The sequence below is a fragment of the Chinchilla lanigera genome, unplaced genomic scaffold (assembly GCF_000276665.1).
Source record: "Chinchilla lanigera isolate Chin_1 unplaced genomic scaffold, ChiLan1.0 scaffold00010, whole genome shotgun sequence".
Taxonomy (NCBI): Eukaryota; Metazoa; Chordata; class Mammalia; order Rodentia; family Chinchillidae; genus Chinchilla; species Chinchilla lanigera.
In genome coordinates, this window is record NW_004955411.1 from 68,014 (window position 1) to 91,991 (window position 23,978).

The 23,978-nt window shown below is 39.2% G+C and overlaps 1 protein-coding gene across 2 annotated transcripts in view; it reads left to right on the forward strand.

Annotated features, from left to right (window-relative positions):
• Window positions 1-162: 162 nt before the first annotated feature.
• Col21a1 (collagen, type XXI, alpha 1) overlaps window positions 163-23,978 on the forward strand; it is a 192,346-nt gene continuing 168,530 nt past the window's right edge. The window contains exon 1 of one of the 2 annotated variants that reach the window (XM_005377582.2): window positions 163-369. The gene's annotated coding sequence lies outside the window, so the exon portion shown is untranslated. Of the gene's footprint in view, window positions 370-3,971; window positions 4,108-23,978 lie in introns of those variants that run through there. The other variant, XM_005377584.2, reaches the window with a different exon arrangement.

The window sequence follows — 23,978 nt, forward strand, 5'->3', positions numbered from 1 at the left end:
CGTGCGCAGGGCACCGCGGCTCCCGCGCTGGAGCTCGTGCGTCCCCGCGCTGAGGGCGCGGAGCCCTTGGGGCCCTGGGAGAGCGGCCGCGGGGCGAGTGGACCCCGCAGCTCCGAACGGCTCTCTGCGGAGCGGACCCGGCCGGCTCCCCTAACCGGGCTGTGGGCTGCGGGCAGGACGGGAGAGCGGAGGGCTCGGGGTCGCCCCGGACGACTGGACAGAGCGCCTGAGGTTGGGCCGCATACCCCGGTGACGCCAGCGCGCACCCCGGTTGAGAAGAGCGGGGCTGGATCTCAGCCCGGGAAGGGCAGGCACCTGTGGGTTCCCCTGCCCCCCGGAAAGGACGGACCGTCTTCCGGAGAGTCTGAGGTATTGATCAACAGGGTTTTGCCAGTAGCAATAATAATAAACCATCGTGGATTTTGGGGAGAAAAGGGTAGAGACTTAACTATCATATAGCAGTTTTTACACAGAATTTGCCTTCTTTCTGTAGGAGAGAATAGGAATTTTTCCTTTTCTGAAACTTGAAATAAAACCAAGCAAGAAATACACATGAATCTTCTGTAATAATGTGGATTTTTGGCCCTTGATGACATAATCCTGCATGATCACTGTCATCTGTACAGATTATAGGATGCATACATAGGACTTTGCCCTAAAGCAGTTGCTTGTTTAGGGGATTCGTGCCAGGCCCCCCAAATGAAAGAAAATTCTGCTGTGCAGGTCTGTGGATTATTGAAGTGGATTTTTTTCTTTTTTTTCTCCTTCCTTCTTAATAGAGATTATGATTTCAAAGTTTTCACCTAAAAACTTTCCAGCTATTTCCAACTTACTAGTAGCAAAATAAAATGACTTTGCAAGTGGGTTTAAATAGATTAGAAAACCTGACGTACAGTAAGAAAATGCAGGCTAGGCACAGCACACGTGTGCTGCACCACACACAGCGCTGCTTGTGCCGGGGCTTTCTGGACAGAGGAGGATTACGCCCGCGCTACTGTTTCCTTTGCCCGTTTGTGACTGAGGTGTGCAGACTTCCAGGACATGCGCAAAGCTTGCGCTGAGGAATACGGCAGATGCAGGCATGTTGGGGGCCTCGTTTTGCTGCAGACTCAGCTTCAAGACCTCCTGCTCGGCTTCTCTGGGCTCCCGGACAGTTTCTTAACCTCTTTTGTGTCCTTCAACTGGGCACTATGAAGAGTAATGCTTATCTCATAGTTCTTACGTTGTTGTCACAACGTCGTGAAATAATGCTTCTCAAGTGTCTAGCATAATAAGTCAAGTGTTTATTAGTTAAAATACGCAAAATATGTATGCACACAAAACCAAAAACCAAAAGCGAAAACCTAACGTCCAAATAATAAAAAAAGTCAATACATGATCAGATTTTGTATTTGTCTGCTAACTGCATTTGTATGCTTTAAAGTTTTTCCTTTGTGCCAGAATGTGATTACATAAGTACCCTCAGATTATCTTCATACTTTCATGGAATGCTATTTATTTAATTTAATTAAATTAATTAATTAATTTATTTTCCGGTACAGGGAATCGAACTCACAACCTCACGCTTGCCAGGCAGGTGCTGTGCTGCTGAGCTAAATCCCCAGCCCCATGGAATGCTTTTTATAAAGCTTCCTAGAACAAACATTTAGTAGATTAGCCTAGTCTTTTTCTACTCACTGTGTGTGGTGGAGGATTTCACCTTCTGGTGGATTTATAACCTACCAACATCCACCATTTAGTAGCCTTACCATTCAGAGTATCATTGATTCTGAAAGAAAAGTGATCAGAGCGTCTTAAAGTGGCACTCATCTCCAAAAGAACCAGTTTAGAATGATGTCGTTTAGGCTCTTGACAGAGAACAGATGAAAACTTACCATTTACATTAAAGTTGGTTCAACAAAGCCATATGAGAACATAGAAGGAGAACAAGTCTGAACTGGCAAAATGGGTAGGTGAGGTAATTGAAGAGTTCTTTTTTAACTTTAACACAAAAATTTCAAAATACTTCTCACTACATACACAGAAAATAAATTCTTTTTACATTATTTGAATAGAGCTTATGATTCTCTTAGGAACAAATAGTTGTAGTGAAAAATATTTATCTTGAATTAATCTCAATTCTCTTTAATTTTAATGGTACATTGATATTAGATTTCTGAGAGTGACTTTTATGACTTATTTTGCATCTGTAAAGACAAGGGGGAATAACTTGCTTACTTCCAGACTTCAGTGATTTCTTGAACACTAGATGTGAGGCAAGTTCCACCATCTAAGCATCTTAATAACTTCCATTCAGGAAATCTAGTCTTCATTAGGATACTTTGAAAGTTACAACTTAATGTCATAAACATGTCCACTCATACACAAAACCAAAAACCAAAATCAGAACCTAACGCTCAACATTAAATTGAAAATATGTCAAATGGAATTGGGTGGAATTAGAATGGAATGTTATTAATTTAAGTGTAATTACAACTCATTCTAAGTAGGATATTCTCTTTGGCTTGCTATGAAATGATTTAAAAATAGGAAGATGAGAGGCCCATCTCGATGGAAAAATGAAGACATGTGGAAGCAAAATCAAAACTCTCCATAATGAAATTATGTGTTCTGGATAATTTAACCGAAGAGAGAAGAGTCTTGTTTCCCAATTCGGGTGACAGACGTGGTAGCGCTGCTTGCACTGGGTGTCCAGTGACAAATCAGTGTTGCCAGGCCTCTTGGCAGCCTTCTGAGTCTCCGCGTTAGGAGCAAGGCCCAGAGCAGAAAGCAGGAAGTCAGCTTAACTGCATTTGGTGCCCACATCTGGCTCAGGGGGGAACGCTTTGATGAGCATTACCTGGCATTCATTTACATTCGTTTTCTTCCCCTCTTGTTTCAACGTGGATAGTTTCACTGTTGAGGCCAATCTTCAAACTCTTGTGCAGAAATCACAGGAAATGGATACATATTTTCATTTTGTATTTGTTATCTTTGGATATACAGTATTTTTCAGCATGCAATAGTAACTCTTTAACTTGATTCATTATCATTCTTATGAGAAACAACTGTTGAAATGTTTATTTCTGGCATATGATTCAGTCTCACATGAGGAAAATTAACCATGGAGGCTGAGTCCCCCAGTTTTCTGCGGACACCCCTGGTTAAAGTCACACTATGCGTCGACCGTGTCCTCACCAGCTGTATGTACTTGGATGAGTTCCCGAATGTGGACACAGGGCCTGCCTCCGCGGGTCATTGTGTACATGAGCTCACATACGTAGTGTTCTTTGCTGGCTCGCTCGTAGTGAGTGTTTAATCCGAATCTGCTGTTCTTTCACCCTGGACATTAGTGAGCGATTTAGACTGATGCTCTCCCTTGTGTCCTTACCTTTGAAACTGGAATCCTAAGTGCAAGTAGTAATTAAGGCCATATGTATACGAACCCATGTTCATTTCATGGGTTTTTATGTTTTAGCTTGTGGGAGAATTTGTTTCAGGATAAATGACATTTCAAGATCCTCAGAAAATGAGACAGTGCTTTGAACAACATTGCTCCAGGTCTGGACTGATGCTGCTGCTCCAGCAGGGACGATACTTCAGAATGGCTGCTGGGGTCCGCTGCTCCCAGCTCAGCTGCACATGAGGTCGTGTGAGAACCTTGAAGAAACTCTTCTGTGTTGGAGTGCTCTGGAATTTATTGTGAAAAGCAAAAACCATTTGCTGTGAATAGGAGGGCCTTAATGTTTGTGCATTAATTCTATGCATGAGTTTCCTGTGTACTCATAGAATTTTAAAAATAGAAATGAAGATATTTGAGTTCATGTAACATAAGTGAGGAAAGAGAGGCTTCGAGATATCAATATAATTCTTTTATTTATTTATTTATGTTTGGTCTTTTTCAGATAGGATCTCACTATGCACTTCGGGCTGGCCTTGAACTCATTTTGTAGACCAGGCTGACTTTGAACTTGCAACCATCCTCTTGCCTCAGCTTCCCAAGTGCTGGGATTACAGGCATGCACCACCATGCCTGGCTCTCAGTATCATTCTTAGCTGAGGGCTCATGAGCAGTTACTGGTAGTGTTGGCTAGCAGTGTTTTACACAGTGTTCCTGTGTTCTGCCAGGTACATTTTTCATTCAACTATATTGTCTTGAAACATGAGACATCTTGACGAGAGGCACATACTTTAAATTAAAGAGTGCTTTTAGAATGCTATTGCTATGCATGTTACAGTTATCCCTCTTTAATTTCAGGAATATTTAAAAGACTTCCTTAATTAAAAAGAAATGAAAGCAGTGTGTTTACAATGTCAAGAAAATAAATCTATGGCTATCTATCATGAGAAGTGTTTTTCAACTCTGTATGTTTTGTCCTCTCAAAAGACTCAATTTAGCTTCTTCCCTTTGTTGTTTCTTTAGCATTTTGGGTTTTACTCATGAAACACTCAGAGCTATCTCTGAGAATTTGATGTTGATGACTTTTTCAAGTCCACATTTTGTGACTTCTGAAGTCTTGTGAGTTGCTTATGTTTGATTCAGGGCTTAGCTTTTGTTTTGACTTGCCTTATTTTGATCTAAGTCTGTATATTTTTACAGTATTGTGTTTCCCATTAATTATTTATCTGTATAGTTACTCAGATTAAGAAGAAAATATTAAGAACCAAGAAAATTTTTCTTTTGTATGTCAAAGTGAAAAGGAGTTTTATGAATTTTGAGCTTGTTAGGAAATTTCTTCCTCTAAAAAATTATTTGAAAATGTAGTTTATATTTTTATTATGTAAATGGTAAATAAGAACATTCAAAGCATTATGCTGTTTTCAAATCTATAGGTGATTCAAAAGATTAAAATAATTGAAATCTACCCTTAAAATTTTAAATCTTGTATATGCAGTTTTCTACTTTATTCAGAACTGAGGGCTTGACTCCTCTTGTAGAGTGTGGTAGGCAGTGGTACCTGGGAGATGGAGTATGAAGATCAGATGGGGGAGGCATTCCTGGTAAGCATCCGGTCATTCATGTTGCAGGCATAAGTGCCTATGAGTATGTGGCTATCCTAGGCAAAGGGAATTTGGACAGAGAGTTGCTCAGTTCTGATGACTAAGTATGTTCATAGCTGATTTTAAATTTTCTTTTTTCAAATGGAAAACTTCTTTAAATTTATAATGTAAAGATAACATTTGATAAATATGTTGAGTTAAAAAAATGTAAAAGACAAAATAGTGTTGGTTTAAAATTTGACAAATCACACATAGCATGACATCTCATTTAATTTTTCCTCACACTGTTACTCACTTGACATGATACCATGTGTCTGTCTTTGGAAAGGTCCTGTATGATTTGGAGTGGTATCTTGGCAGGAGATAAGAGTACCCAGACAAAGTGTGGTGGAGAAGACAAGTATACAGGGCTCTAAAAATGCAGGCCAATCTACTTCCTTTAGAAAATCATTTTGCCTTTAGGCTTTCTGCCTTTTGATCATTTTACAGTTCTTTTCCTTTCTCTCTCGATTGAAGCCATTTGTTAGGCAGCTCATATGGCCTGACATTTGCAAGAGAAATACTGAGAGAAAGTGGGATATAGACGGTGAGGCAGGGATGATCTGTGTCTTAGCTTGGACTGGTAGACAGACCCCCGGAGAAGGGGTGGCTTGCACCGCAGAACTGGCCTCTCATAGTTCTGGAGGCTGGAAACTCCTAGACCGGTGTGCTGGTCTCTTTAGGTGTGGCCTCTCTCCTGGGCTTGAAACGGACATCTCACTCGTGCTCAGATGGCAGAGCGTAAGCAGTCTCTTCCTTCCTTTACGGGGGAGGGGCCGCCCATCTTGCTGGCTCCACCTTTGTGATCTGATTACCTTCTATGCCATCACATGGGGTGTTAGCGCTTCCGTGTGTGAATTTGAGGAGTGAGGCACATTTTGGCCAAAAATCTTCTTAACTAGAGTGTTGTAGGCAGAATTCCTGCTTAGGTTCTTATGGAATGAGGGAGAGCAGGGCTGAAAAGGGCAGCTGAGATGCAGATGTCTTAACAGGCAGAGGCACGTGGAGCCTAATTCAAAGTCTTGTACATTTAGTGGCAGTAAGCATTGAGTATGTAGTGTGAGCAAGTACCTGTAATCTAAATTATATGTCATTTCCACATTAACATTTGGACAGCAATATTAATGCAGCAAACACTTAATGAATTATTATTCCTAAGAAGGCCCTTGACCGGCAAATATTTTCTCTTCATAGTCTGCCACCAGCTTACTGTAAAGCTCAGCAAAACCTGTTGCTGGGGGAGGAGGCTGGACAAGTGTGACTGTAAGGCTTCTTTCATTTTGTTGTTTGCATACTGTGCTAGTCAGCTTTCTGTTAGTGTGACAAAACACCTGTGAAATGCACCTTAAAGGAGGAAAGATTTACTTGGCTTGTGGTTTGAGCGGTTTCAGTCCATGGTCAGTGGGCTCCCTTGCTTTTAGGCCCATGGTGAGGTATAAATGTCATGGTGGAGGGCTGTGGTGGTGGAAAGCTTCCAGGAAGGATGCAGGCAGGGACCAGTGGCAAGACACTGTAACGCCAGCTGGGATATGTACCGTCCCTCTGGTTGGGCCCCCTTCCTGCTCTGAGCTCTCTACTGATGATCAGCACCTCCTGATTCCAGCTACTTCCTAAAACTACTGCCTTAGTGGGGCTTTTCCTACCCAAACCATAACATATAGTTTTCTCTTGTCTTGATTAGAAGAGGCCATTCTGGAGCATGTGAAGAATTACATAGAATGTCATATGTCTGCTCTCATGACTGGGATTAGGATCCTCATGAGAGGGTGCACATGGCTCTCACAGTGTGACCTTTTACCTTCCACCAAGTCAGGCACGGTACCCCTCTCCTCCAGAACGGAGCCTCCTCCCTAACTGCATCCTACAGGTGCTACCTCTTAATACTAATACCTGATAACACCTGACTCTTGGAGGGAGCATATTTAAAGCATAGCAGATGGTTTGTTTTTAATTTTTCTCTATGTTTATTAGTACATGTTCACTCTACATAGTGATTCGTTCATTATGAGGAGTTGGTATGTATGGAATACATCTTAACTTTTACTTCCTCTTGTCCTCTCCCCTTCCTCTGCATCTCTAGTTCCCCTTTCAATTTGCACAGGCTTTATCTCCCTATTTCATAATATCTATCTGTTGTTCTTTCAATCACTTATACTTTGTTTCTCATATAAGAGAAATCATATGATATTTGTGATTCTCTGTCTAATTCATTTTACTTAATATTATAATCTCAAAGTGCCTCTATTTTTCTACAAATGTCTCAACTTTATCCTTCTTTATGGCTGAATATTATTTCATTGTGCATATCTACAATATCTTCTTTATCCATGCATCTATTGATGGACATATAGGCCTTTCCCAAGATTTCACTGTTATGAGGTATACTGTTTTAAATATGGATATGCCTTTGTCATTGTAATATGGTATATCTAACTCTTTTGGGAAGACACATAGAAGGGGAATAGTTGGGTTGTATGAATTTGCAATTTTAGCTTTTTGAGGAATCTTTGTACAGATTTTCATAGTGGTTGTATTTGTTTACATTTCTGTCAACAATGTCAAAGAGTTCCTTTCTCCCTGTAGCTGCTCCAACATTTGTTATTATTTGGTATCTTGTTAATGACCATTGTTTCTAGCATAAGATGGAATATCAGTGTTATTTTAATTTGCATTTCTCTCATGGTCAGTGAAACTGAACATTTTTTCATGTGTTTGTTGGCCATTTGTACTTTTTCTGAGAAGTGTCCATTCATTCCAGTTGCCAGTTTTTGATTGGGTCTTTTATTTTGGGGGGGTTAATTTTTTTGAGTTCTTTATATATTCTAGAAATAGAATATATAAGATCATCTGTCTGAAGAGGAGCTGGAAATTTTTTTTCTATTTTTTGTAGCTTGTATTTCACTCTATTGTTTCCTTTGCTGTTCAGAAACATTTTCATTTATATAATCCCACTTGTTGATTCCCAGCATTCTTTACTGTGTATTTGACATTCTGTTCAAAAAATCCTTATGCTTATGTCTTCAAGAGTTTTACCTATTTTCTCTTTTAATAGTTAAAGTGCTTGTGTTTTGATGTCCAATTCTTTGATCCATTCTTATTTTAATATGGTGAAAGATGTAAGTCTTTTCATACTAGTATGTGTTTGAGTGTTTACTGAAGGTGGATGTTATGTGATCGATGAATAATGAAATAATGCATCTTTTTCTTTCAGGAAAATTATGTGTCCTCTTACATGATGCCTAAAGCAGATTTTTTTTGGCTTCCATGTAGGAATTATATAATTTTTTTTCAGTGGTCCTTTCAACACTTTGAAAAAAGTGCTGATTCTGAATTATGGTTTTTTGTTTTGAGGGAAATCATGTTTATATGAGTAATCAAATTATATTTCTGAGCTTTAAATTACATGTTTCCCAAAATGTTAGCAGTTATGTTTGGGTGGTAAGATGGTAGATTTTTCCCCCATTTTTCTTTTCTCTAGCTTTTAATTCCCATAGATTAATTTTAGATGCAAAATGAATGCATAATTATGTTTTCTAGTTAGAAACATTTGGAATTTGAAGTCCGAGTTTCCATACAAATGACTGTCAAGAGTGTGTCTGTAATTAATTCATGTTTCTGTAATTCTGATATACATTTAACTGCAGAACACACAAATAATGAAATCTGGCTGAAATGAAACAATTTTTTTAAAAAAATAATGATTAGTTCTTCTGAGTACAAAAAATGTTATATATCGTATTACATTGAGGCCTAACACTACCTGTGAGGTATGCAAGTAGGGACTTCTTAAAGCTTAATTTACTATCAAGTGAGGAATCATAGGACTTACTTCATAGCATGGTCATATTTAAATAAAACAATACTTATAAGTCCATTAGCATGATGCCTGGCAGACAAAAGTACTCAAGTAAGCTCCAGTTAGTCACTGATGTAAGTATTAATACGTCCCATACTTCTAAGCTCTTTCTTACTTATATTTAGATACTTATCTTTTGGAAGGCTTCTTTAGGCGAGAGTACCCTTCATATCACCCAGATTATGGAGCAGATGCAGGTACAGATTTCAGCCACTACCCACACTGCTGAGGGACAGCGAGGGAGGATGCAGGAGAGGTATCTTGTGAAACTGGCAGTGGACTGGCATCTCTAACAAAGATTTTTGAGACAAACTTCTGTGACTGCTGATTTTTGTGAGTACTGACTGTAGTATGTGATGCTGTCAGCCCCTGCTGCTGGAATGGTTCCCGAAGATCACTGCAGTGGTTGGATGGAGGTGAAGATATCCTTGAGTCTTTCATGCAGCTGTAGGTGGTTTGTCGTGAGCTTTAGGATTGAGCGATTGTAGTAATCTTTTGGTCAGGGCCACAGATAACTCAGGTCTCAAATTTATGAATATTAGAAAACAGCCTGTTGAGAAGTGCATCCCTGGGTTTCAGTGTCCACTGTCTCCTCAGCCAAGTGCCTTCATACCCCTGCAGCCCAGACCTGGGTGCATTTTTATAGGATATATATTAATTCACCCAGTCAGTAAATATTTGCTAAGCCCTTTCCCTAGATTAGCAGGTAATAAGACGTGATTTCTGGTCTTTTAAGTCAGTTTCTCGCATAGATGCCCTACGGTTCATGGGTGGTTGCCACTCCATGAAACTGCTAAACCAAATCAAGTAGGGCTGATAGCAAAGTACTTTGAGGAGGTTGCTGATTGCCTTTGTACCCCCTGATGTGAAGGTTTATGATTGGAGTGTGTGGTCAGATCTGTGGTCTCTTCACGTGTGTGAGGTCTGGGTATACAATGTACATAAGCTTCTACACAGTACTTAGACTAAGCATGAATTCTGTTAACCAAAAACAAAACAAAAAGTCATGGTGAACTGAACTGAGTTCACTGAGGCTCAACAAAAGTAAAGGCAGGAAGGACTAGGAAAATCGGAGTCAATTATTTTTCTACTACACATCTCAGAGCATTGAAAAACGTTAATATTTTTCATCATTGATTCATTTTAAATTAGTTAATTAAATGAATGTTTTTCCAGTTAAATATGTAGGATATTTTCAGCCATTCGTGCATCTGTGTTTCCTTAGCTGTGTCTCTAAATATTTTTAATTTTAGCTGGGTAGTGTAATTTCATATTAGACAGTTTTTGGCCAGACCTAGTGTTATTAAATACTATGCCTGAGTAATTCAATCAATTTGTGCATTTTAAATGTTTCTGCACCATTTGGGATGTGGTTGTTAAGTTGAATTCCAAGTCTCTCTTCCAATATTCTGACATATTTTTGAACTTTGGGCCTAAAACAGCATAAGTGAGATTAGAGAAGGAATTATAATTTCAAAATTTTCAAACTTGATTTAAGTACTAATGAATTAGATGAAAAATAAATGTGTATGAAAGTGTCTTTGTCCACAATTCCATTCTACCCCCAAAGGTAAGCATTAATTATAAGGAGAAAATGTCCTTTTCCTTTCTTTCATTGTCTTATAGTTGCAAATCCATGGGGAATGCAGATCTGTTTTCCCCGTGGGAGTGTTGAGGCCATGTGTCAGAGAGCGCTTTCCAAGCCATACTGCAGATGGGATGCAGACCTGTGTTTGTAGAGTGTGAGACTTTGCTACTGTCACTGTAGGCTCTAGAGAATTTCAAGTTTTGGCTTTTTTTTCCTTCAAAGTCCTTCTTCTCCTGAGATTATTGCTTTCATAGGGACATCAGTGGATATGTTCAAAGGAAAAAGGGGGAAGAATAAGGATATATTTTATTACCTACAAAAACGGTAAAAATGGGTCTTATTTTTCTTAATTACTTTCTCTTTAGGAAGTTGTTATTGTTTCCTTCTGTCCACCAGAAGTCTTGTATGTCCAGGTGTGGGGCTTTTGGACAGTGATTCCATAATGGGGGCACTATACTCACAAGTGGATTCCCCTGTTGATGAGTTTCTTCCTGGATGTACTTCTAAAGGATGTGGTCTGGGAGAGGAGGTGGGCATGACTGGAAGGGGTATTGTCGCCCTGGAGCCTCCTTTCCCTCTCTCCTTCCTAGGCTCCATGCTCAGCTCTCTTCCTCCATGCCCTTCCACATAGAATCAGATGGCTACCATGGACTGAAGCCCCTGAAACCACAATCAAAATGGAAATTCTCCTCTTTTGAGTTGTAGGCATATGGAATTTGGTCCCGGGGTGGAAAATGATTGATACAGAAAATTGATAACAGAGAAATGGAGTGGTTGCTGTGACTTCACCTGATGTTGGGAGAGCTTTGGAGATGCAGGCTGGAGAAACCCTAAGTGTTGTAAGCAGACCTTGATGAGTGATTCTGGTTAGAGTTGAGAAGATCAGAATGTTGATGGGAATTGTGGACCTGTAAAGTAAAATCTGGGTTTATCAGGATTCAGATGAGAATGAAGACTCTATTGGCAATTAAACTAGGAGCTATTCATGTTTCATTCTGGCAAAGAACTTGTCTACATTTTGCCCATGTCCTGAGCATTTGTAGGAGACTGAATTTAAGGGCAGCAGACTAATTAATCTGATAAGGAGGATTTCAAGGCAGCCCCACATTCAGACTGTGCCATACTGCTAGTTGCTTGTAGCCAGATCTACAGAAAGAATCAGCAGCAAAAAGCAGAGGTGAGGGATGTGAAAAATTTACAGTTTAATTAGAGAGGAAGCACATGTGAAGTTGTGGCAATAGCAGGTGTTGTTGGTGAAATGGTTCTTGTTGTTAAAAAGATTCCCAAATGCCAAGTAGCCAAGTTTGATAGCACATGCCTCTAATTTTAGTAGCCTTGGAGGCAGCAGCAGGAGGACCACAATTTTGAGCCCAGCCTGACAACTTGACAATTTAGTGAGTCTCTGTTTCAAAATAAAAAGTAAAGGGAGTTGAAGATGTAGCTCAGAGTGAGGGCCTTGGGTTCAATCCTAAGTACATCTCCCCTCCAAAGAGTGCACCCACACACAATAGAAAAGATGCCTTGAAAGGACCTTGTGAATTAGCCAGACCATACCCATGGTAGACTCAGGAGTGTAAAAGGGTAAACTCCTTTGAAAGACTTTGCTTTGAGAAGAAAGCACAGGGAACTCTGCTTACTCAGGACCACCTAGAGATATAGATCACCAAGTTCAGCAATCCAGGAACTCAGTGGCCACTGAAACTATGGCCCAAAGGGCCCTGGTTACTGCTTGAGCTGATATTAGACCTTGATGTTGTCCAAGTGATGCTAGTTTTATAAGCAATCAGGATGCCAGTTTTAGGGTCATGGAGACATACACCCAGCTATCAAAGGAAAATCTGAGAGGCCAGGTAGCGTGCTATTGAGAGGGCAATTAATGAAGTGAGTGTGTAGCTAAAGGTGCAGTGGAGACCCCAGGAAGTTAGAGATTCCAACGATGTGGAGTGTCGGCTAAGGTACAGACAGTGAGTGTAGCCATCCCCAGAAAGACATTGTGTGCACTGCCACCAGTGAAGCCACATGACAGGGCTGCTCACCTGCTTTGGAGCTCGTGTCTTGCCCCCACATGCCTTGGGAGCTGAACATGAAGTTACACGACTTAATGTTTTGTTCTTGCTGTGGTCTAACTCTTTTCTATCCCCCATCTCTCCCTTTTGGGATGGGAATGTTTAACCTGTGCCACTGCATGCTGGAAGTATTTAACTTTCTCTTCTGGTTTTTAGCAGGGCCCATAACTAAGAATGGCACATAGGAACCTGAAAGAAGCCATCTCTGTGCATTTCACCAGTTTCACAGCAAAATATTGATGGAAAGCATTGAATATATGCTATATGCAAAACAAGAGAAGCAGGGAATCAGAAGTTTCATTTTAGTGGCTACTAAGTCATTAGTAGATTGAGTGTGACCCTAGGTTACTTAGCTATAATAGTGACATGTGCAATTTCAAATAAAATTCTTATGAAGAAATGTGTCACTGCTTGTAATTGAGTTCTAAATGCTCTAGTATTCAGGGTAAGCACTGTGGAGTACATCTGTTTTTGTTACGATTTGTTTCAGGGAGATACTGGGCTGGAGAGACTTCTGCAAGCATAGTTCATTTGGACAAATGGTTCAGGTTAGACTACGCTGTAGTCAGTATATATCATAGAGCTGTGAAGTATCTTACAAGTAATTGAATAGTTGTTTGAAATGCAAATATTGTTTATTCTGACATCAGGCCTTGCCTGTAACCTGCCTAACGAGCACACTGTCCAATTCTAATCGTGGGAAAATTTCAGTTTTATGGGCATTCCCTGTGTATTAAGAATTTTTTCCTTAAGTTAAACTTAAGCTTTCCTCCCTGGAGTTTGTAGGCTTTGGATCTAACTCTGTACTCTGGGAGTGACAGGCAGAAGCTCAATTTCTTTTTTGTGTGGCAGTTGCTAACATCTTGTTCCCAGGGAACATTATATCCTAAAACTACTTCTTTTTAAAGATAGTTTGGCATTGGGCTGGGGATTTAGCTCAGCGGCAAAAGCGCCTGCCTGGCAAGCGCAAGTTCGTGAGTTCGGTTCCCGGTACCGGAGAAAAACCAAAAAAAAAAAAAAAAAAAAAAAAATAAAGATAGTTTGGCATTATATTGCCAGTCTTTGTCAGCTTTGCCTAGACAGTGGTCAGCTTTCTCTGGGCACATTCAGTTTTGATTCTCTTTGATCAGAGCTGTGGGTGTAGATCAGTGGCACAGCACATGGTACAGCACGTGCTTAGCATGTTCAGGTCCCTTCATACCAGGAAGAGAAAGAGAAAGGGAGACAGAAAGGGAGCAAGAGAGAAAGTGAGGGGAGAGGGAGAAGGGGAGAAAGGGGGGAGGGGGGGGAAGAGAGAGAGCACGCATGAGCAAGTGCCAGAGTTAGCTCAGGGAGACTATCTTAAAATAAAAGGGCCTGGTATAGGTAGCTCAGTGGTGGGGGTAGATATGTATATATGCATGTGTATCTCACATGAAATCTGTTCCTCTAGTGGACACTGACTGAAACATGGTCCTAATTACCATTACAGTTTCATTATTATAAAATGTTCCTTTGTTTATCATTGAAAACTTTTCCTTTACCACTGCTATCATTATTTCATCAATTATTTTAGTTTTTCCTTTGTAAACTTTGTACTTTTCTGCATGATGGTCTGGTGCAAATCTTCAGCGTGATCTTCCACGTAGCTGCTCCCCTCAACTGTATCCATGGTTAAGTTTTCAATTTTCCAAGATACTAATTGATTCATTTTTATTCATTAGTATGTTGTTAGATCTCTAAATATGTTAATTACATTTAGGTTAATTATGTCCTTTAAAACTCTGTTAATCCGTGGGTATTAGTTTCTATATTTGCTGAGCTTTGATCTTCTCCAGTGTTGTGGTTTTTCCGGAGTATTTGCTCACTTGTATTTGTGTGGCCGTTTTTGTTCTGAAGTGTCATGTTTAGTGCTGTGTGGATGTGCTTTTCCCATGTTCGGTCGCTGCCGGAGTGACTGTGGAGGTGGCAGTGTGCGGCGTCTTCTCTCTGAACCTGGCCATGTTTTGCTCCTCTTTGAGCCTTGCTTTTCTAGTCCAGTCTAAGTGTCTAAACTTACAGATTCCCCTGGACACAGATGGAGGGGGTTACGGAAAGTCTAATAAGGTACTCTCCTTCCTCGTTTGTTTGAATCATTTCTTTTTCAGTCTGAGAGAGATCTGCCACCACTGTGGTTCTTTTCTTCCTCCTGCTATGCATTCTTTTCTTCCAGACCTGAGTAATGTTCTTCTGAGCTTCCCTTTAGTGCAGCCCATGGGACTGTGAAGGGATCACATTTAGGGTCAGTCTGACAATATTCAAAAGCACCTGTCACTGTAGAAAAGGACAAAGTCATTTTTATGTCTGCTTTATTATTTCTGCCATAAAGTGAGTGTTTTGGTTCAAGTAATATGTGCACAGTCATAATTGCTCCTTTGGACTGGGTAATAGACTCTGGGGATCTTGTTTGCAATTTCTTCTGAGAAGCATTTGGATGATGTAGTAAAATAAGAGCATCTTCTTTTGGATAAAGTCTGCATTTTGAAACTCTGAGTCTGCACTTGGAACCTGCTTGAGAAATGTCAGTGTCCCAAGATGAACAAAATCCAGTGCAGCTGTTTCCATTTTAACTCATTGAGTCTGAAAGTCTACATAAGGGAACATAACCAACCATCTTGAGAGCAACGGAGCATGAGTGTTTCCCGCCTCATGAGTTTATCGTATTGTAGCAGGTAAATTGGATATCAATAATATCATCTTGAGTTTGTGTTCCATGATCCCTTTTAGAGCTCTTTTATGCAAGAATTTTAATAACTATACATATTTTTTTGAGCCAGGGTCTCATTGTGTATTTCAGACTGGTCCTGAACTCACTATGTAGCCCAGCCTGGCCTTTAACTTGCAGCGATCCTCCAACTTGCAGCTTTCCAAGTGCTGGGACTGCAGCTATCCCCACCATGCCCGGCTATTTAATTAATACTTAATGATATTTGTCATTGTCTATAAGTCAGGGCCTATATCAAGTAATCTAACAGATCAGAGGCTTGAAAGTAATCTCTTTTTTTTTTTTGCAAAATTATCTTTTAAAACTGTTGTCATTTTCCAAAGTATGACCCCAAATATTTATAAATTAGAATGTTTTATGTGTTTTGAATTCATTTTTCCTGGGATATTTTCATTATTTACTCAGTTGGAAATACAGTACTATCAATTTCTAAAATTCCAGGCATTATTTCCCACGTATAAGAATGAAACATATTCCCCTGCCCAGCTGTACATCCTCCTCCACTTGACAGCAGTTGAGAATACTGTGGTAGTTCTCTCTCAGTATAACGCTGGACAGCCAAACTCTGATTGTGGGATGAATTTACTAACATTTTTATGGGTTGAGAATTAAGTGAAATAGATTAAGAAGTTTTATACTTTAGGATGCAGAACTTCATTGTGAACAGTTATATTTGCATCATGCTTGTTATTTGTTTAAAAGGAGATTTTTCATGAGATATTTTGTCTTCATAGAGTAGCAATAAAAAACTCATGAAAAGAGAATGAATTAACGTTGTATATGTCTTTGAGGTTGTCTGAATGTAGTAGAAATGTTACAGTTTAAGATAATAAACTGTAACATTCTGTTGATAAATTGTGTTAATTTATAATGAATTTTGTTAATTTCTACAAAATTCGTATGTTAGATCTAGTGTATCTAGTAACTACCCTTGTGTTTCAGGGCACGCGTGACTAGGAAAGTACTTAGCAGCGTATAAGTGGAGCCACATTGAAGTGGGAGTGACCCTGAGGCTCGCTCAGCGTCTTGCTCCCTGGTTTTACAGAGGGGACACTAGTGTAGCCACACGTGCTTTTCCCCCAGACTTTAGCGTTAGCTCGTGCTTGCAGCATGCAGGGATCTCGCTCCTTGTGGGGAGGTGGTGCCCGCACAGAACACACCTTCGCTCTTTTCCACCCCGTCCCGCTCCATCCTTCTCCCTTCTCTGCATCTCTCGATTCCCTTTCCTTTGAGAAAGATCCAGCTCTCTAATTCCTATGTTTTGTTTTGCTCTTTATTTATGTTTTGGGCTTCTTGTATGAGAAGCCATGTGCATTTAAGCATATGTGTCTGATTTGTTTCACTTGACGTTACATTCTCACGGTACATCCATTTCCCTACAAACGGCTCTTGCCGTATTCCCACTATGTCGCCACAGGCTCGCTGAGTCCAGGGTGCAGTCCCTGCTGCTCCCAGAGCTGTACTGTGTTCTTCCTGCCCCTCACTGAGTGACTTCAGGAAGTGACTGATCACTTCTAAACTGAGCATAACCCTTCTTTAGTTAACAGATGCCGGTGTTAATCATTGTTCCAGAGCTTCCTTTTATATAATAAAAAATTGCACACTAGTGTTTTGGAGGATGGTCTTTTCCTTTTCCATTCTTTTAAACACAGTTAGTCATGGTTAAGTTTTATTTGGTTCCCTTGAATGTCAGGATGGTAGGTTATATTAGTCCACATTGACTCTTTCTTTCCTCAGGAAAACTCATCTGGCATTCCTGTAAATGGTAGTGAAGTCATCTGGGAGGTAAAGGAAGATTTTCCCATGGGAGAATTTTGTTATTCTTGGATATTTAGCAAGGCTTGTGTATGTGTGTGTGTGTGTGTGTGTGTGTGTGTGTGTGTGTGTGTGTGTTTGGTGCTGGAAATTGAGCTTAGGGCCTCATGCATGCTCAACACACACTCTACCATTGAGGTACAGCCCCAGCCTATAGCAAGCGTTTACAGAAATATGTAATGCTATTGTCAGTGGCTGCAGTTCAAGGTCTTTATCAAAGTAGTCTAGCAGAGCAGGCGAGGAAAGGCTGGCTTTTGAACTGGCAGAGTGATAAAGGGCAGGGTAGAAAAAGCATGGCAGTGTGCTTGAGGATAAGGTTGGAAACATTGAAGTTGGTTGAAACAGTTGTATTTACATAAGCAATTGTAGACTTTTCACATGGATGACAATAAGAGTGAAGATGAATTCATTTTAAAAATGAGAAATTTGAAATAAGTGTTAAAAACATAAATATTACATCTGTGACAAGAAATTAGATATTTTGCAACAGATATTTTGCAATTGAATATAGTTTTGAGTACTCAACTTGCAATCAAATATGGTGGTGTCATTCCTTAAATATCAAAGTATAAGAAAGCCTGATAAAGATATCTCCTAACAAAATATGGTAGCAATATACAGTATAAGAATTTGTATTACATTCATTCTGTTCAAGGATACCATTTCAATTAATACAAGAATGTAATTCTTCCTAGCAGGCCAATATGACAAGGCTCTACTGAATTAAAGAAAACCTCTTTGGAAGCTTGACATTTTTTATTTTCTGAGAAATAAAAAATAAGGTATTCTTAATAGCTGGAAGATGCTAAAATTAAAATTGCTTCATTACATTTTCAGTTGATTTATTTAATGAACATGATGTTAAAATAGTAACACTTTGACTCAGATGTTTGATTGGCACCAGAAGAATGGCCACACTGCCCCGTCTGTCATGGTAGTCATAGGACACCAGACTAGCAGAGCCTGTCATCGCAGTTATGATGACTCATCCGAGGCTCCCATGAACAGTGGCTTTGAAATTATTTTTTATCATACCCATAGGAAGCAACAAATTTTACATTGTGATATATCTGTATTACTTTGGCACTCTTTCTTGATATGCACATGTAGTATGTTCTGACATTTTTTCTCCCATTCCATTCTGTCCAACTATGTTGGGTAGAACCCACTAAACTGATTTCACAGTCCCTTAAGGGGTCATGATTTCCATTTTTGAAAACACTGTCATAATGATCCCTCCATAGTTTCATTTTTGCTTTTTGTTGTTGTTGGAGGTCATGAACTTATACTTCTGTGTGGTCTTTATTATTCCCCTTGTTTTGTGGTACATCACATCTTCTTGACCCAGATATGTATCTGGACTGATGACATGGTCTTCAGTGTAGACCTCCAGAATTCTCTCCCTCTTCCATGGTGAGGGCCTGTGCTCCTCAGACTGTACCTAAAATGAAGTGTTGAGTGGAGCCTTTGACAAGCTCATAGTGGGGCACTTTTAGGTATATTTGTTATACAGCAGAAGCTAACCTTTTATTATTGGAGAGGATAACAAAATTATTAGTTCTGCAGGTTGTGGAGTCTACTTTCGAAATTTGAACTCTGATTAAACGAATATGGCGAATGTTTATACTTCAAAAATGTGTTACAGTAAAAGATATATTGCTGTTACTCTTTCTCAAAATACTCTCCCTTGCTTAGAACACACTTATCTCATTGTTCTTACACTGTTAGAGATTTTCTATTGAATATCAAAAGATTGGTGAGCCACAGTCTCAGCCTTCAATGCTCAAAGGCAAACAGTAAGCTACAGCAAGACGGTAGCCCGGTGCTCTGCCTCACATTCATTGCATCTTCCTGTTGTGGACCTGGTACCTAATGAATCCATATATTCAGCTGCTAAGGAAACATTTTTGTACATACATACTTAATATGAAACTTACATATTTTATTTTTGTCTTTTTGAGACAGGGTTTCACTATGCAGTTCAGGCTGGCCTTGAACTCACTTTGTAGCCCAGGCTGCCCTGAACTCAGAGCACTCCTCCTGCCTCAGCCTCCCGAATGCTGGAATCACAGGCATGTGCCACCATACCTGGCCAAAATTTAAAGTTTTATCTACTCAAGATGTTTATTTTTATTTTGCCCCCACCCTCCATCTGCTTTTTTCCCCTTTGAATTCTTTCTCTCAGTGCAAGACATCACTAGAGATCCCTTGATGCCAATGGCTGTGTATGCTGTTTCTACACTGCCTTTCCTAGCATGCACTTTGCCTGCTCCTGCGCCCCTTCCCCTCCTGCATGGTTGGTCCATCACTCCAGACATGCTTCTCTGAGCTCATCTCACTTTTAAAAAATTTCAAGCACTACCAAGTACTGTTTTACTGTCCTCTTAAGATCATCAAACAAGTCCCTGGTTCTTCTTTACGTTACAGGCCAACCTACTTCCTCTTGGGACACTGCCCATATCCTATCTGCTGGACAGGAATGAGGAATTTATTCCTTCCCTCTGCCTTCACAGCTGCACATACCCCCTCAGCAGTTATAGTCGTGTATCAGTGTTGTGTACATGTGATCTCCTTCCACCAGAACTTACACACTCGTTGCAGCCATTGTTAGGGCTTTTTAGTCTCAAATCTGCAGTGTTTAGTACTTTGTCTGGAACATAGGAGATAGGCATAAACACTGTGGGATGAGTGGATGAGTAGACAAATAATAGGGGTAAAATATGTAGGTTTTTACTTGAAAACGTTTTATCTCTCACAATCCAAACCACCGAACATCTTGTATTCCTCTTTTTAAAACCAGCTATCAAAACAGGATCTGAAATTCATTTACCTTGAAGTGTAGTAACTGATAACAGTTTATGTCTCCCAAGAGGCTTTCCCTTTTACAGTGATAGATTCTTAAAGGAAGGGATCTTTCTTGGTAGAAGTTCAGGTTTAGTAAGCATAGGGAATTAGTTTTAATTGGGAGCTGTGGGGTTGGGCTTAAATATCTTTCTCTGCTCAATTAATAGCCCATAGGCTCTCCCTAAATATGAAACGAATTCTGTGCTTCTGGCTCACTGAATGAACTAGCATGTCGTATTACACAGCACATTCAGTCTTGTTTCTATTACACAGCAGAGGGCCTATGCACTTCACATCTGGTAAACATCTGCACACAGAATGTGCAGCTTCCAAGAACTGTGGTTTCCTGGGACATCCCAGTAACGCTGAGCCGAGGGCTCCACACCAGCACTGCAGTGCTTCGGTGATCTGGAGCTACGTTCTGGTTTTCGTTACTGAGAAAGTTGTCCCTGAGTTCCTTTGTCACCACTATAGATGTGGGAAAGAACCTGGGTGATTCATCTTCTCCCTGACAATCACAGATGCTATCCTGCCTCCTTTTAAAATGTCTCCCAGGAAACACTTGATCAAGACTGCTGGTCTCATCGAGTTTTATTGTCATAGCAACTAAATCCTGCATACTGTAATTTAGTTTTTGTTTTTTTTTCTGGTACCAGGAATTGAACTCATGACCTTGCGCTTGCCAGGCAGGCGCTGTGCCACTGAGCTAAATCCCCAGCCCCTGTAATTTAGTTTTGTCACCTTGTTCTATTCTTTGTGGAAGTGAAGAACATCTAATTTTTATATAAATCAAAATGTTGCAGATATCAAACAATACCTTGAATCATATAAGCAAACCAAACACTATCAACACATAAATAACTCAAGATGAGTGAAGCTGGGAAGGTGGGGCTTTCTGAATGCAATGTGACTCAAAGCTGACCTGCTGGTGGCGTTGCCTCAAAGGGAAAACTCACATGTGAGTGTGTTATTTGTATTCCCAAAGTCTCCAGTGAATTCTGTCCTGAAGAGCCAGGTAATATTGATATGATGGAAGAGCTGGTTTTTTTTTTTTTTTTGGTTTATCTCATAAGGCTTTAACATAGTCTGTGGTAGTTGCCCTTTCTCTTTGGCATTGTGAAGAAGAACAAATATCTCTCTTGAAAAGGGGAAAGGACCTGGGGATTTAGCTTAGCGGCACAGCGCCTGCCTGGCAAGCACAAGGTAATGAGTTCAATTCCCGGTACTGGAAAAAAAATGAAAAAATTAAAGGGGGTATAATCAGCAGATGTATCCATATCCATTAAATGATGAAAGTTTTATAAAATGATTTCTCAGGTTAGTTTCTAGAGGGGAATTATAGAACACCCCTCTATTTCCAGGCAAAGAAAACAAAGTGACTTAGTACAAAGTTGACTGTAAAAGCTACATGTGATGCATTCTGTTATGCCTTGGAGTTATTTATTCCCTGACAACATATAAACTAACTATTTATGACATTTCTAATATTAGGCTTAAAATGGAAAATTAAGCACACTTAGGTTCTTTAAGCAATTATGCTTATTTGTACTCTATAGATTCTTGGGAAGAATATTTGAAATAAGCAGAAGAAAGAGCACAATGCAGCAAGAATAATACTGATTGTAACTTTTATAAAATGCATACCTAAAGACAACAAGCTCTGTAAAGTATTAATATATTTAAAAATTAATGACTATGAATGTGTTTAAAATTTCCAAATATTTCCTGTGATTTATATTAGTGGTATATCTTTGCCTCTTGAAGTATTTTTCATTGAAAAGATATTTTCTTTATTTTAATTTTAATTTTTTTACTTTAAGGAGAATAGCAAAACAAGAAGAACAATAGCAAAATGCAAACAAAACAAAGCAAGGATATTAAGAATGATATGGGGTTTCAAACCAAATGATAGAGATTAACAGTGGTTGTTACATTACATATTGTTATCTTCAATGAAGTTGCTCAGATTACCAGATGTAAGAATGGAAGATTGATCAAACCATTAGAGAGAATAAGAAAATAATAATTTAAAAAATCTTTAGAGATGATACAGAGTTTCACTAGACAGGATGGTAGGAATTCACCAATGGTTGTTATATTGCATATTGTTGTCTTCACATAAGTTGCTCAGATTACCAGATATAAGCATACAAAATTGGTTAAAATATATAAAAAAGATTTAAGCATTAACTATTCCTTTCAATAAACCACCAGACATCAGCAGTACAGTTATGCCAGCTATCTATCTTCCTATCATCATCATCTATTATCTATCTGTATCTATCTATATTGTCTTAGTACTTTCTTTTTCTTCTTTCATCTTATTGAAAAATTTTTGCACATCAAAAGAAACACCAACAGAATAAAAAGAAAACCTACAAATTTGGAAAAAATTTGCCCCTCAGACAAAGGACTTCTATCTAGAAAATATAAAGAATTAAAAAAAAATCAGACCCCCAAAATTCAAAGACTCAATCCAAAAATGGGCATCTGAGATGAATATGCATTTCTCAGATGAAGAAATACTAATGGCAAATAAATATATGAAAAAATGTTTAACATCATTAGTTGTTTGAGAAATGCAAATTAAAATAAGATTGAGATTCCATCTCACTACAGAAAGAATGGCTATCATTAAGAAATCAACCAGTGACAAATGCTGGAGAGGCCGTGGGGAAAAAGAAACACTTCTTCACTGCTGGTGGAAGTGTAGACTGGTACAACCACTGTGAAAATTAGTTTGGAGATTCCTCACAAAACTAGGATTAGAGTCCCATTTAACCCAGCTATTCTACTTCTGGGTATTTTTTCCAGAATTAAAAGCATCATTCCACAGTGATATATGTTCACCCATGTTCATAGCAGCACAATTTGTCATAGCTAAATCTTGGAAACAACACAAATGCCCATCAACTGAGGAATGGCTAAAAAAGTTGTGTATCTTTATACAGTGGAGTATTAGCTATAAAAAAAGATAAACTCGAAGCTTTTATAGGTCAATGGATGCAACTGGAGACCATACTCATAAGTGAAATAAATTGGACCCACATGTGTAAACATCATATTGTCTCCCTAGTGTAAGAACATGAAAGAGTAAGTAAAACTCAAAATGTACAACAGATAATATGAAAGGGAAAGAAATTGCACAAAGGAAGGAACAACTAGGAAAAGATACTTTCTTGACAAAGTTCTCACCAGGTTCTTTTCTAATGTAGATTATTTCCTTTTTTGTATGTACATGCAAATGTACATCTACCAGGGAGAACCTGAAAATTTACCAAGCGGCAAGTGGATGCCAGGTCTTCATTGTCACTGTTGGTTTTGTGGCCTTTCTTCCATCAATCACTGTAGATTCCCTGTACGCGAGCAGAGGACGAGCTGCTCAAGACTTCCAGGGTTCCTTACTGACCAGCTAATAGCAGCCACTGGAAAGTACATTACTGAAAGAAATCATGTGTCCTCAACGGCAGATATTACAGTCTCAGTGAAGATGGGTAGACATCTTAGCTTCCTGAGAGCTGAGGGTCTCAAAATGTTTTAAGAGATGATCATCTAGTACAGCACAAGTCATTTGCTTTCATGGAGGCCTTATTTTAACTTCCATAATATTAAAAGAAGATGAAATATTTCGCTTTGTGGGGAGAAATTTAAAATTTGTGGTTTTGAAAGACAGTGAGATTTAAACTAATTTGTGGTTACTTTTAGAATTTTAGGAAAAGGGAAATCTTTTTCTGACATTGTTTTGTCCTTCGGAGGCCAGAATTTTGTTTTTTTTTTTCCCATGTGTAACTGACGTATGCTTGTATTAGTTTTATGTTACAATTTACACTGTGTGGTACCTTTCTCCAGAGTATCACTGTTTTCATGACCATTAGTTTAGACAGAGCAGTGGTAAAGTGGAAAAATGGTGTGATTTGGTTCACTTGTTATGATAGTCAAATAGTAGTTTTTGTTAAATAATGGAGTACTTTCCAGCTATACTGTTTCAACATAATTATCAAAATGAAACCTAATATGTCATTGTTTTCATCAAATTTTTCATATTGA